The sequence below is a fragment of the Chiloscyllium plagiosum genome, chromosome 8 (genome assembly GCF_004010195.1).
Source record: "Chiloscyllium plagiosum isolate BGI_BamShark_2017 chromosome 8, ASM401019v2, whole genome shotgun sequence".
NCBI lineage: Eukaryota > Metazoa > Chordata > Chondrichthyes > Orectolobiformes > Hemiscylliidae > Chiloscyllium > Chiloscyllium plagiosum.
In genome coordinates this window covers 107,547,819-107,560,288 of record NC_057717.1, presented here as the reverse complement: position 1 = coordinate 107,560,288, position 12,470 = coordinate 107,547,819, and the positions used below count along the sequence as shown (strand labels likewise).

The 12,470-nt window shown below is 41.7% G+C and overlaps 1 protein-coding gene across 1 annotated transcript in view; it reads right to left on the bottom strand.

Moving 5' to 3' along the window:
- Positions 1 to 11,008: 11,008 nt before the first annotated feature.
- The window catches only part of LOC122552459, a 64,168-nt gene continuing 62,706 nt past the window's right edge, over positions 11,009 to 12,470 (bottom strand). Inside the window, exon 10 of the mRNA XM_043695194.1 lies at positions 11,009 to 11,311. The gene's annotated coding sequence lies outside the window, so the exon portion shown is untranslated. The remainder of the gene's footprint in view (positions 11,312 to 12,470) is intronic.

Below are 12,470 nucleotides of genomic sequence, written 5' to 3'. Positions count from 1 at the left end.
TCGCCCCGTGTCTGCGTGGGTTTCCTCCTGGTGCTCCGGTTTCCTCCCTCAGTCCAAAAATGTGCAAGTTAGGTGAATTGGCCATGCTAAATTGTCCATAATGTTAGGTGAAGGGGTAAATATAAGGGAATGGATTTGGGTGGGTTGCTCTTCGGAGGGTCGGTGTGGACTTGTTGGGTCAAAGGGCCTGTTTCCACACTGCAAGTAATCTAATCTATAAATGCAAAACTGATACATTTAATGGTAAGGCTGGGTAGTGTTATTGAACTGAGACCTCGGATTCAGGTACATAGTTCTTTGAAAGTTGCATCACAGGTAAACAGGGTGGTTACGAAGGCATTTAGCACGCTTGCTTTCATTGCTCAGACCTTTGAGTATAGGAGTTCGGACATCATGCTGAGGTTTCACAGGATGTTAGTGAGGCCACATTTGAAATACTATATATATTTCTACTTGCCCTGCTGTCGGAATTATATTATTAAATTGGAGAGGGCTCAGCAAAGATTTACAAGAATCTTGCCAGGACTGGAGGGTTTGAGTTATAAGGAGACGCTAGAAAGGCTGGGATTTATTTCAATGGAGTGTAGGAGGTTGAGAGGTGACCTTATAAAGGTTTATAAAATCATAACAGGCATAGATAAGGTGAATAGCAAAGGTATTTTTCCAAGGTTAGGGGAGTTCAAAACTAAGGGGCACATTTTTGAGAGGAAAAAGATTTAAAAGGGACCTCAGGGGCAACTTTTTCACACAAACCGTGGTTTCTATGTGGAACTGCCAGAAAAAGTGATCGATGCGGGTACAGTTACAAGTCATTTAAAAGTCATTTGGATAGGTACATGAATGGGAAAAGTTGGAGGGATATGGGCCAAACTCAGACAAGTGGGGCTAGTTTTAGTTTGTGAAATGTATTTGGCATGGATGAGTTGGATTGAAGGGTCTGTTTCTGTGTTGTATGACTCTATAACTCAATATAAAATTTATCTTAATAAAGTTTTAACTTGCCTTTAAACAATTTTGATAAACAAACAATTATTATTAAACTTGAAAGAAAGTCATAAACACACAACTCAGAAATTGTGGCCAACTTATATGTTCAGCTTACATCTGTCATGACTGGAGTAAACTCAGGACAACATATCGCATTCAAGTCAAAGAAAAATACTGCAGATATTAGAGATCTGAAATTAAAAAAAGCAAGCGCTGAAGAAACTCAATATCTGTGGAGAAATAAGCAGACCTAAAGTTTAGAGTTCAATATGACTTCTTTGAAAGGAGTCTTGGTGGAGGAGAGAGAGGCTGTAATCAAAATGAGGACAGAGCTCATGGTCTGGATTACTGGACTCCACGTTGAGTCCTGAAGACTGTAAAATACTTAAACAGAAAATGGGAGCTGAGGGCAGAAATGTCAGTGTGAGAGTAAGTTCAAAGTCAGGCATTAGACAGAGGCTTGGAGCTTTAAAGACAATGATAGCATTCATGATTTATAGTACTTTAATCCACATAAAGATAATTTAATGAAAAGATCAGGTTATTGTGAATGCAACAATAAATGGTGTTTGACTTATATTCATCGCACCTTTTGAGCATGAAGTTTAAAATTGTGATAAATGGGGTTGGATATGATTCTAAAGAGTTTATGAAACTAAGTTAGACAGTTCTTCGGGAACAGGGACCTAACCCAATATGTGTCAAGGACAGCAGGGACGGCCTGAAGAGTGAATGGAAAATTGGTTTTACAATTGAAGTTTATATCTGGAGAGTAAACATTAAAAGCCATTAACTTATTTTGGTTCAGGAGAATCAAGCATTAATTTTAGTTTAAGAAACACTAGCAGTTTGGAAGTGATCTGAGTGGGCTCAGAATAAAATACAGATTCCATAGTTCAGTGCGGCGAAAGCACAGTTAACGCAATAGAAAGGTTTAGCTTACGGAACTTCCAAATCAAGAGAGATTGGTTGGAAATCTTTAGGTTTGTGATATTCATGTAAGACGATTTCACAGTTCACCGGAAGGAACTGGAGAGAATCAGTTGAACTGAATCGATTGTTATAATTTCATTGGGTTGAGTCTCTGTAATGAATAGTACCAGGAAATGGGGTAAGATTTTGTTTTGCTCCATGTTTTAAGAACTTTCAAACTGTGGTCTGTATTTAGATACAAAAAGTGTGGCGCTGGAAAAGCACAGAAGGTCAGGCAGTATCCGAGGAGTAGGTGAGTTGATGTTTCGGGCATAAGCCCTGCACCAGAAATGTGGAGGTGGGGGAGGGGAGATGAGGAAACTGGTGAAATCGACGTTGATGCTGTATGGTTGGAGGGTCCAAAGGCAGAGGATTTTTCCTCCAGGTGTTGGATGGCTTGGATTTGGTGGTGGAGGTGGCCCAGGACTTACATGTCCTTGGTGGAGTGGGAGGGGGAGTTGAAGTGGTTTGCCACAGAGCAGTGGGATTGTGTGTGTGTCCCAGAGATATTCTCTGAAACGTTGCCACCGCAAGGGGTGTAAAACCTGCGCCCACACCTCTCCCTCACATCCATCCAAGGTCCCAAAGGATCCTTCCACATTCGGTAGAGATTTTCCTGCACATCCAAACGCCTCATCTATTTATCTGTTTCCTCTATTTAGATAACCTGGTTTGCTATTATTTTGTGTAATAAACTTCTGCTCTATTGTTAAATAAACTACGCAGCCTCATGTAGTTATGTTTTAATGACTGTTTTCCACATTAGCTAAGTCTTTTAAAAATAGTCTATCAAGCCAGACTTGATTCTGGGATCTGACTTATCTGGTAGTGACATCAGCTGGGATCATAACAAGATATGCATTTTGAGTTGTTTAAAAGTCTGTTTTACATTACAAATTTCAGGTATAGAGAAATAAATGAGTCCAGCAATTTAATTTGCTAATTTTTCCAACTTTTTTTATTCCATGTTAAAAATCACATAACACCAGGTTATAGTCCAGCAGGTTTATTTGGAAGTACAAGCTTTCAGGTAGCTAGTGATGCAGGATCATAGGACACAAAATTTATAGTAAAAGATCAAAGTGTCATACAATTGATGCGATGTATTACACATTTCAGAGGAAAACAAACAATCGCTTAATTAAATCCCCAATATGCAAATTCAGAATCTGTAATAATGCGATTAAAGCAGAAATCAGTCCCACAAGGAATACGATGAATTACATGGAAGAACTCCCCTGTTTTTATAAAACAGAACCCATTGGAAACAGATAAAGTCGCCATAATCCCAGGGGCAATAGGGCTGTTCTTGAGACCTTCATGATGAGATTAACCAGTACAGGAACTGAACCCACATAGTTTGCATCACTCTGCATTGTAAACTGGTCATTCGGCTAATTAAACTAACCAAGCCCATTGGAAGCAATGTTATCACTGATCTCCAGAAGACATAGATAAAATGTTTCAGGTGATACGTACGCAAGATTTCTTTTATTTCCTTGTGTTTGATTCTGAATTTAGGAAACAGGAAAACCAATTCACAAACTTGCAAAGCAACAGAAAATATACCACAACCCCCCTTTCACTGTTTTATCACGCAGCATTGCCCTTTGATGTGAAGGCCACTGCTTGTCACTGGCCACGCGGATGTTTCCTTTCTTCCTGGTGGTGGAAATTTGAATAAAGATTCATGCACCTTGTGTCTTTCGCTGTGTCTCACACCTGCACACACACATGGGCGCTAGGGAAAAAAATAAGTACTACCACAGTTAGGCGATAGTGTGGGGGTAACAGGGAGAAAAAAAATAAACAGGAGTGCCAGAGCTTCTGTTACTCTGAGAGCTGGCTCTGAGGAAGCTAAGCTGAACCACTGTGAAGTATTATGCACGTGTAAATAAAGGATGACTTGGTGACGGGCTGCCACCCTCTGTGAGGAAAAAAAGAAAGAAAAACCACAACTAACATCAAAATACATCTCTACTTTGTCCCTCAAAACCAGGATGATAATTACTTATGGCAAGAACCTGTAAGAGGAGTCCTTTAACATGGGGAAACTGTAGCTATAGCTACCACAGGGTTCAGGGTGACTAGCAAACTCACATTTTCCATAGGCATATCAATCAGATGGATCTATTGATTGATAGTCAAACTGTTTGGCCACATTGCCACACATCTGCCATGACCATCGTAGTTGAGGTGGGACCCGAACTCAGATATGGGGATTGTGTTATAAGACCCGCCTCCCAACTCCCACCCACATATATGTACTGCTGTTGGAGATGTGACTTAATAAGGAAATGTGTCACTCAGACTCAAAGTAGCAGTAGATGATCTCATTAATATACATAGCATAGATAATTAGATTAGATTAGATTCCCTACAGTGCGAAAACAGGCCCTTCGGCCCAACAAGTCCACACTGACCCCCTCGAAGAGCAACCCACCCAGACCCATTCCCCTACTCATGCACCTATCACTATGGGCAATTAAGCATGGCCAATTCACCTAAATTGCACACCTTTGGACTGTGGGAGGAAACCGGAGCACCCAAAGGAAACCCACGCAGACATAGGGCAAACTCCACACAGACAGTCACCCGAGGCTGGAATCGAACCCGGGTCCCTGGTGCTGCGAGGCAGCAGTGCTAACTACTGAGCCACTGTGCCACACTCTTCGGAGGTTCGGTGTGAAATGGTTGGGCTGAAGGGCCTGTTTCCACACTGTAGGGAATCTAATCTAATCTAATCTGTTAATAATTATTTTGTCCACAAATCTATTAAGCAAATCATTTATTTTCAATTAAGCATTCCAAATTAGTGACAGTGCTTGGAGTTTTCCAGAGATAAGGAATAGACCAATGAAATCTTAACTGCAGAAAAAAAAGTCATTATTTTTTACGAGTATGATGGTTCTTCAGGTGGCAATTAAAGCTTTTGAATGCTCAGGCATACAAATAAATCAGCTTAATGTCACAGAGAAAATGTAACTGTTATTCAGGTCCTTATTCAGTTATTGCACACTTTATAAATAATGTGAAGTCTGTAAGGCTCTTAGATACTGATGTTCTTACCAATAATCTAATTCTAAAAATTGAACCAATCCAAACTAGAGACCCAGACAGATACTCGGTGACTATGGCAAGGACTGAATGACATCACAGGTTCTAAAAAGAGACAGTGCTAGATAGCAGACGATGTCACATCCCTCCCAGATCGTCTCAACGACTTCTATGCTCGCTTTGAGCAGAATTTCGGCTGGGACTAGAGAGAGTACCAGGCCATGCACTCAGAGCATATGCAGATCAACTGGCAGACGTCTTCTTGGACATCTTCAACCTCTCCCTGCAGCAGGCCACTGTCCCTGCCTGTTTCAAGAGGCCAACATCATCCCTGTGCCTCAGAAGGCTCATGCAGCATGTCTTAATGACTACCGCCCAGGGGCCCTAACGTTGGTGGTCATGAAGTGCTTTGAAAGGCCGGTCATGGCATTAGTCAACTCCAGCCTCCCCACTACACTTGACCCACTCCAATTTGCCTATCGGACCAAAAGATCCACATCAGATGCCATATCACTTTCCCTTCACTCCTTCCTAGAACATCTTGACACCAAGAACAGCTACATAAGAATCCTACTCATTGACTACAGTTCAGCCTTCAACACTATTATCCCCTCAAGACTGATTTACTAAACTTAGTGATCTCAGACTGAGCCCCACTCTCTGCAACTGGATCCTCAGTTTCCTGACCCACAGGCCACAATCAGTGAGGCTTGGGACAATATTTCATCCTCACTAACACTCAACACTGGACCCCCTAGGGGTGCGTACTCAGCCCCTTACTGTACTCATTGTATACCCATAACTGTGTCGCCAAATACGAAACTAATGCCATTTTCAAGTTTGCTGATGACACCACCATAGTTGGTCGAATCTCAGATGGCGACGAAACAGACTACAGACAGGGGGTCAAAGATCTGGAAAAATGGTGCACTGAGAACAATCTAGCACTCAATGCTGGCAAAACCAAGGAACTTTTTATTGACTTTCGGTGGGATGTTACTCCTCCCTCCTACACATTAACAGCACAGTGGTGGAACGAGTGGAGAGGGTCAAGCTGGTGGGAGTAGGCATCCACAACAAGCTTTTTTGGACTCTTCATGTGGACACACTTGTTACAAAGGCCAACAACGTCTCTTCTTGCTCAGACAGCTGATAACATTTGGCAAGACTGTGAATGTCTTTGCCAACATTTATAGGTGCGCCATCGAGAGCATTCTGTCTGGATGTATCACTACCTGGTATGGCCACTGTACCATTCAAGATCAGAGACGGTTACAGAGAGTGGTGAACTCAGCCCGGATAATCACAAAAGCCAACTTCTAATTTACAGAATCCATCTACCAGGCCCGCTGTCAAGGAAAGGCCACCAGCATTCTCAAAGATCCATCCCATCCTGGCAATGCTTTTCTACAACCTCTACCATCGGGGAGAAGGTACAGAAGCCTGAACACACGCATCAGCCGGTTTCGAAACAGTTTCTACCCTACTGTTGTTAGAATACTGAATGGACCCACAAACTCTTAACATTCGCCTGTACCTGTGTTTTTATTTTTGCCACTGTTTACCTATTATTTACTTATCTATGCTGCTTAACTCTGTGATCTGCCTGTATTGCTCACAAGACAAAGATTTTCACTGTGCCTCGGTACACATGATAATAAATTCAATTTAATGCAATAAATCTAAAATTATACAAGTAATACTGCCAAATTATTGCATGCACATGTTCTCTAATTTTTAATATCTAGGATTTTGTTTAATAAAATGTTCACTTTCTCATTCATGTGAAAACTCCCAATGACTGAATGGGTAAGTGTGCCATATAGAGTTCACAGAGTCATAGAGTCCTACAGCATGGAGACAGGCCCTTCGGCCCAAACCGGTCCATACCGACCAAAATGTCCATCCATGCTAACCCCATTTCCCTGCACTTGGCCCATATTTCATTCAACATTTCCCATTCATGTATTTAAGTTCTGGCTCAGATTATTTAAGAGTGCAGATTTATTGGGGGGGGAGCTTTTGTGATGATGCCGCTCCTTTAACAAGATTATGCTGTCCTTGGTTTTTTTCAAAGACGGGTTGTAAAAGGCAGAGGTTCTGATTTGTCTGACCAGATCATATTTATCAATAAATCCTCTTGCCACTCTTTACCTTGTATCCAGTTACCAATACACCTCACAGGAATCAATCTTAATATGTGTGCAACGCTGGAACAGTAGAAGAGAGAACATTTAAGCAAATAAATCTAATATAGTTATGCTCAGGAATGTACATACAAAAGGCAATTTGTACTCATCCAGTGTTATGCACACAGAGAGTTCTAATCGAGTCATGTTGGATCTGACCCTTAATAATGTCCATCCCTGTACTTCCAAACTATCAGAAAATAATGATTAAAAATAAGAATCTTGCCCTAACTCATGGGAATTAAGACTAATTGTAACCCTACACTATCTGACTGGGAATTCAACTATAAAACTTGCATTTAGATAGTGTAAATGTCCATAATGGTTCACAGTGGAATAAACATTTCTCTTGTATTCTTTTATCCTAATTATAAAACTCAAAATGCTAATCACATTTATTATAAACTTATTTATGTACACTCGAATTTGCCTCAATGGTGGACACCTGCCTCAAATACGGAACATGGTCAGTTTAAGTCCCCCATGTGAAACTTGACAAAATCTCAGCTCACTTCAGTATTACATTGTCAACAGTGCCATCTTTTGGATGATAGTTTAAATTAGTGTATAAATTGACCCTCTCAAGTGAATATAAAATTTCCTATGTGAAGAAGAGGGCAGTTCTCTTGGTGGCTAGATCACATTAATTCTTCAGCCAAGATTCCCGGAATATGCGTGTCATAGGCTGGGGCAGCAAGAATTGCCCATCCCTACACCACACTGAGAGTCAACCTCATTACTGTGGGTCTGGAATCACATATAGGCCAGACCAAGTAAGGTTGATAGTTTCCCCACTAAAGGATAATATTGAACATAATGAGATTTCCTGACAATTGACAACAGCTCATGGTCATCATTGGACACTTAATTTTACTGAGTTCAAATTTCACCATTTGCCATGATGGGATTTAAACCCAGGTGCCCAGAACATTGTGTGGGTCTCAGCATTAATAGTCTAGCACTAGGACTAACACCACTAGGCCATGGCGACCCTTGATATGTTATCATTTAAAGTAAAGTCATCATTGTTCTATCAGACCATTAGAGAGAGATGACAGGTGGTAGTTTAACCTGAGGGTCACCACACCTCAGGCAAGGGGAGAGGTTGAGAAGGGAAGTCCTTCACACTAACCTTAACCAGTACAAGAATTAAACCCACCCCATAGTAAGAGTAACAAAAAGATGGGGTACTGGGCTAATGGTCGGATACTTGGTAGTGTGGATGAGCAGAGGGATCTTGGTGTCCATGTACACAGATCTTTGAAAGTTGCCACCCAGGTAAATAGTGCGGTGAAGAAGGCATATGGCGTACTGGCTTTTATTGGTAGAGGAATTGAGTTCCGGAGTACTGAGGTTATGTTGCAGTTGTATACGACTCTGGTGCGGCCGCATCTGGAGTATTGTGTGCAGTTTTGGTTGCCATACTATAGGAAGGATGTGGAGGCACTGGAACGGGTGCAGAGGAGGTTTACCAGGATGTTGCCTGGTATGGTAGAAAGAACTCAGCGAGTCATGAGTTCATGGAATGCCCTACCAGTAGCAGTGGTGGACTCTCCCTCATTATGGGCATTTAAGCGGGCATTGGATAGGCATATGGAGGATAGTGGGCTAGTGTAGGTTAGGTGGGCTTGGATCGGCGCAACATCGAGGGCTGAAGGGCCTGTACTGCGCTGTATTCTTCTATGTTCTATGATGGGGTCAATCTGCATTGCTGAGTTAACTGACCCCTAGGTGTGGCTCACTGACTGCCCATCCCTAACTGCCTTGCAAAGGTGCTGGTGAGCTGCAATGTCTTGAATCACTGCAGTCCATTTAGTGTAGGTACCTCTACAATTTTGTTCAGGCAGGAGTTCTAGGATTTTGACCCAGTGACAGTAAAGGAATGGTGATGGCTTGGAGAGGAACTTACTGGTGGTGGTGTAGCCTTGTATCTACTGACCTTGTCCTGTTCAATCGTAGTGGCTGTGGGTTTGGAAGATGCTATCTAAGGAGATTTGATGAATTGTTCTGGTGCATCTTGTAGGTGGTAGAGTCAATGGTGGAGGGAATGAGTATTTGAGGATCTAGTGCCAAGCAGATTGTTTTGTCTTGGATAGTGTCAAGCCTCTAGAGTGTTGTTGGAGTTGCACTCATGCAGGCAAGTGGGGAGTATTCTAACACATGTCTGACATACGCCTTGTAGATAATGGACAGGCTTTGGACAATCAGGAGATAAGTTATCAGCAGCAAAATTCCTAACATTGGACTTACTCTTGTCGCCAAGATATCTATATAGCAAGTCCCATTAACTTTCCTAAGGAACCCTCAGGATGTTTGTTGTGGGGAATTCAGTGAGGGTATGCCATTGAATGTAAAGGGGGAGATACTCTCTTGTTGGAGATGGTCATTACCTGGTACCTATGTGGTATGAACATTACTTGCCACTTTACAGCTCCAGCCAAAATACATTCTGGGAATAATCTGGGAAATTACAGGTCAGAGAGCGTTACATCAGTGATAAGGTAATTATTGGATAAGAAACTTATGGATAGGATTACACCCATTTGAAAATTATGGACTTATTTATAGGCAGCATGAGTTTGTGCTGGGGAGGTTGTGTCTCACAGAACGTGCTTTTTTTTGAGGAGATGACAAAGATGATTGATGAGGGTAGAGCAGTGGATTTTGTCAACATGGATTTTAGCAAGGCCTTTGACCAGGTTCCTCATGGCAGGCTGACAGAGAAGGTGAAGTCACATGGAATGAGTTGGAAAGGTGCATACTGAACTGAACTGGCTTACTCATAGAAGATAGAGTTTGCAGTGGAAGGGTTTGCAGTGAAATATTCCTGATGAAGGGTTTGTGCCCAAAACATTGACTCTCCTGCTCCTCGGGATGCTGCTTGACCTGCTGTGTTTTTCCAGCTGCATACTTTTTAATGTTTACATGAGTATGCAAGGCATGGATAAAATGGATACTTGGAATTTTTTTACCAGGGTAGAAATGTCAATTACTTAAGGGACATAGGTTTAAGGGAAATGGGGAAAGTTCAAAGGAGATGCAAGTTTTTACATAGAGGATGGTAAGTGCTTGGACTGCGCTGCCAGAGGAGGTGATAGAAGCAGATATAATGGCAACATTTAAGAGGCACCTTGACAGACACATGAATAGGTAAGGAGTAGCAGGATATAGACCACATAGAGGCAAAAGATTTTTAGTTTAGTACGGCATCATTTGCTGGCGCAAGCTTTGTGGGCTGAAACGTCTTCTCTTGTGCTGTACTGTGCTTTGTGTGTTCAGTCCAGCAGCTCGGCCACATTCAGTCATGGGCTTGGTCCCACCACAGCTAAAAAAAACCTGTATTCCTGCAGTCCCAGGATTGTGCCATGGTCAGTCCTACAGGTCAGATGCAACCAGCCCAGGGATTATTGTCTGTCAAGGTGTTGTGGAGGTATTAGTCAAGAGGCTGAGCCAAGTTTTGTAGTGAGACAACAGGAGGACCTTAGTATGATGACAATGAGGAATTGAAAAACAATGGTGATACATGAACAGGAGAGGTAACAACATGTCCCCAGTGAATAGGAAAGGCAGAAGGCAGGTAGGAAGGCTCTTAGTACCAAAATGGGAAACTAGGTACGGGCAATAAATGCAGTTTCGTTGTCATTGCCCACATTCCTCTTTAATGCATTCAGTGGTCACAAATCAACACTCAATATCTACACAGCTATTGAAGAAAATCAATGATCACAAAAAGAATTTAGATTGGCACCAAAGAAAAATAAACTTGCAGTTCTCTGTGGATACAACAGGGTGAATGGGATCAATGGGATGGGTATGCAGAGAGCTGGCATGGGCTTGACAGACCTACTGTCGCCTTTCCATTCTGTAATGATTTTGTGGTTTCTAGATTTATTTCCAAAAATTAGGATCACTTCTCTAATTTCAATAATACTACATTCTCAGATCTACTCAATAACAATTGAGTACAAAGTGAGTATGAAAAGTTTTTTGTTTATATAGTTACACACCAACAAAATAGACTTTGTGAATTGATTAAAGGGCTAGTTTCCATGCTGCCAGTCCTTACTGGATAGTGTTGAGTTTCCATCCTGACATGGTTCAAATTCCTGAAAATGAAAATTAGAAAGGTCAAATGGAACATGTGAATCTTTTGATTTGGTAAGTTTTTTTTCCCTTTTCCCATCCAGACAAAGGCACAGTTGTTTAGAAGGTGGGAAACCTTGGTAACTGAATCCAGTGGCCGTTCTTCACATCTGAACCAAGACATTTGGTCTTGGCAGATAATTCTAAGGCAGATAGCATGACAAATGAACTCAGCCTGGTCTCACCTGACATCCACACATTACATTTTCTAGCAGGGTTAAATAGTTAGTAAGCAGGAATACTTTTTCTTTTTTAAATTTGAATTAATGAAACTTGCTGAGATCAGTTAACAATTCACAAACCAAAGTTGTAACCTGCAACCTACTGTTCTCCATGGTTCAGTTATCTACTGCCTTAAGTAGCTGAGCATACCTAACCCCTTACTGACATGGTGTGTAAAGTAACATTTTTCTTTGGATAAGACAATGACTTGTTAACAGGAAGCAAAGAATAAACGGGTCTTGTTTTAATTCATTTCGGGATATGGCCATCACTGGCTGGGCTAACATTTCATGCTCATCCCTGTGTGTCCTTGAGAATTTGACGGCGAGCTGCCTTTTTGAAGCACTGTAGTCCATTTGGTGTCGGTACACCTAGAATGCTGGTTAGGCCAAAGTTTTGACTCCATGACAGTGAAGGAACAGCGATTATATTTCTAAGGCAGGATGGTAAGAGAATTAAAAGAGGACTTGGAGGTGATGGTGTTCTCATGGATTTGCTGTCCTTGGTTTTCCAGACTGTAGTGATTGTGAGTTTGGAAAGTGTAGTCTAAGCAGCCATGGTGAATTGTTGCAGTGCATCTTCTAAGTGGTATACACACAGCTGCTACTGTGTTGGTGGTGGAAGGAGTTAATGTTTGAGAATGTGGAGCTGATCAAGCAGACATTTTTATTAAGATGGTGTCAAACATTGAGTATTGTTGGAGTGTATTCATTTAATAGACAATAGGTGCAGGAGTAGGCCATTCTGCCCTTCGAGCCGGCACCACCAATCAATATGATCATGGCTGATCATCCTTAATCAGTATCCTGTTCCTGCCTTATCTCCATAACCCTTGATTCCACTATCCTTGAGAGCTCTATCCAACTCTTTGTTAAATGAGTCCAGAGACTGGGCCTCCAC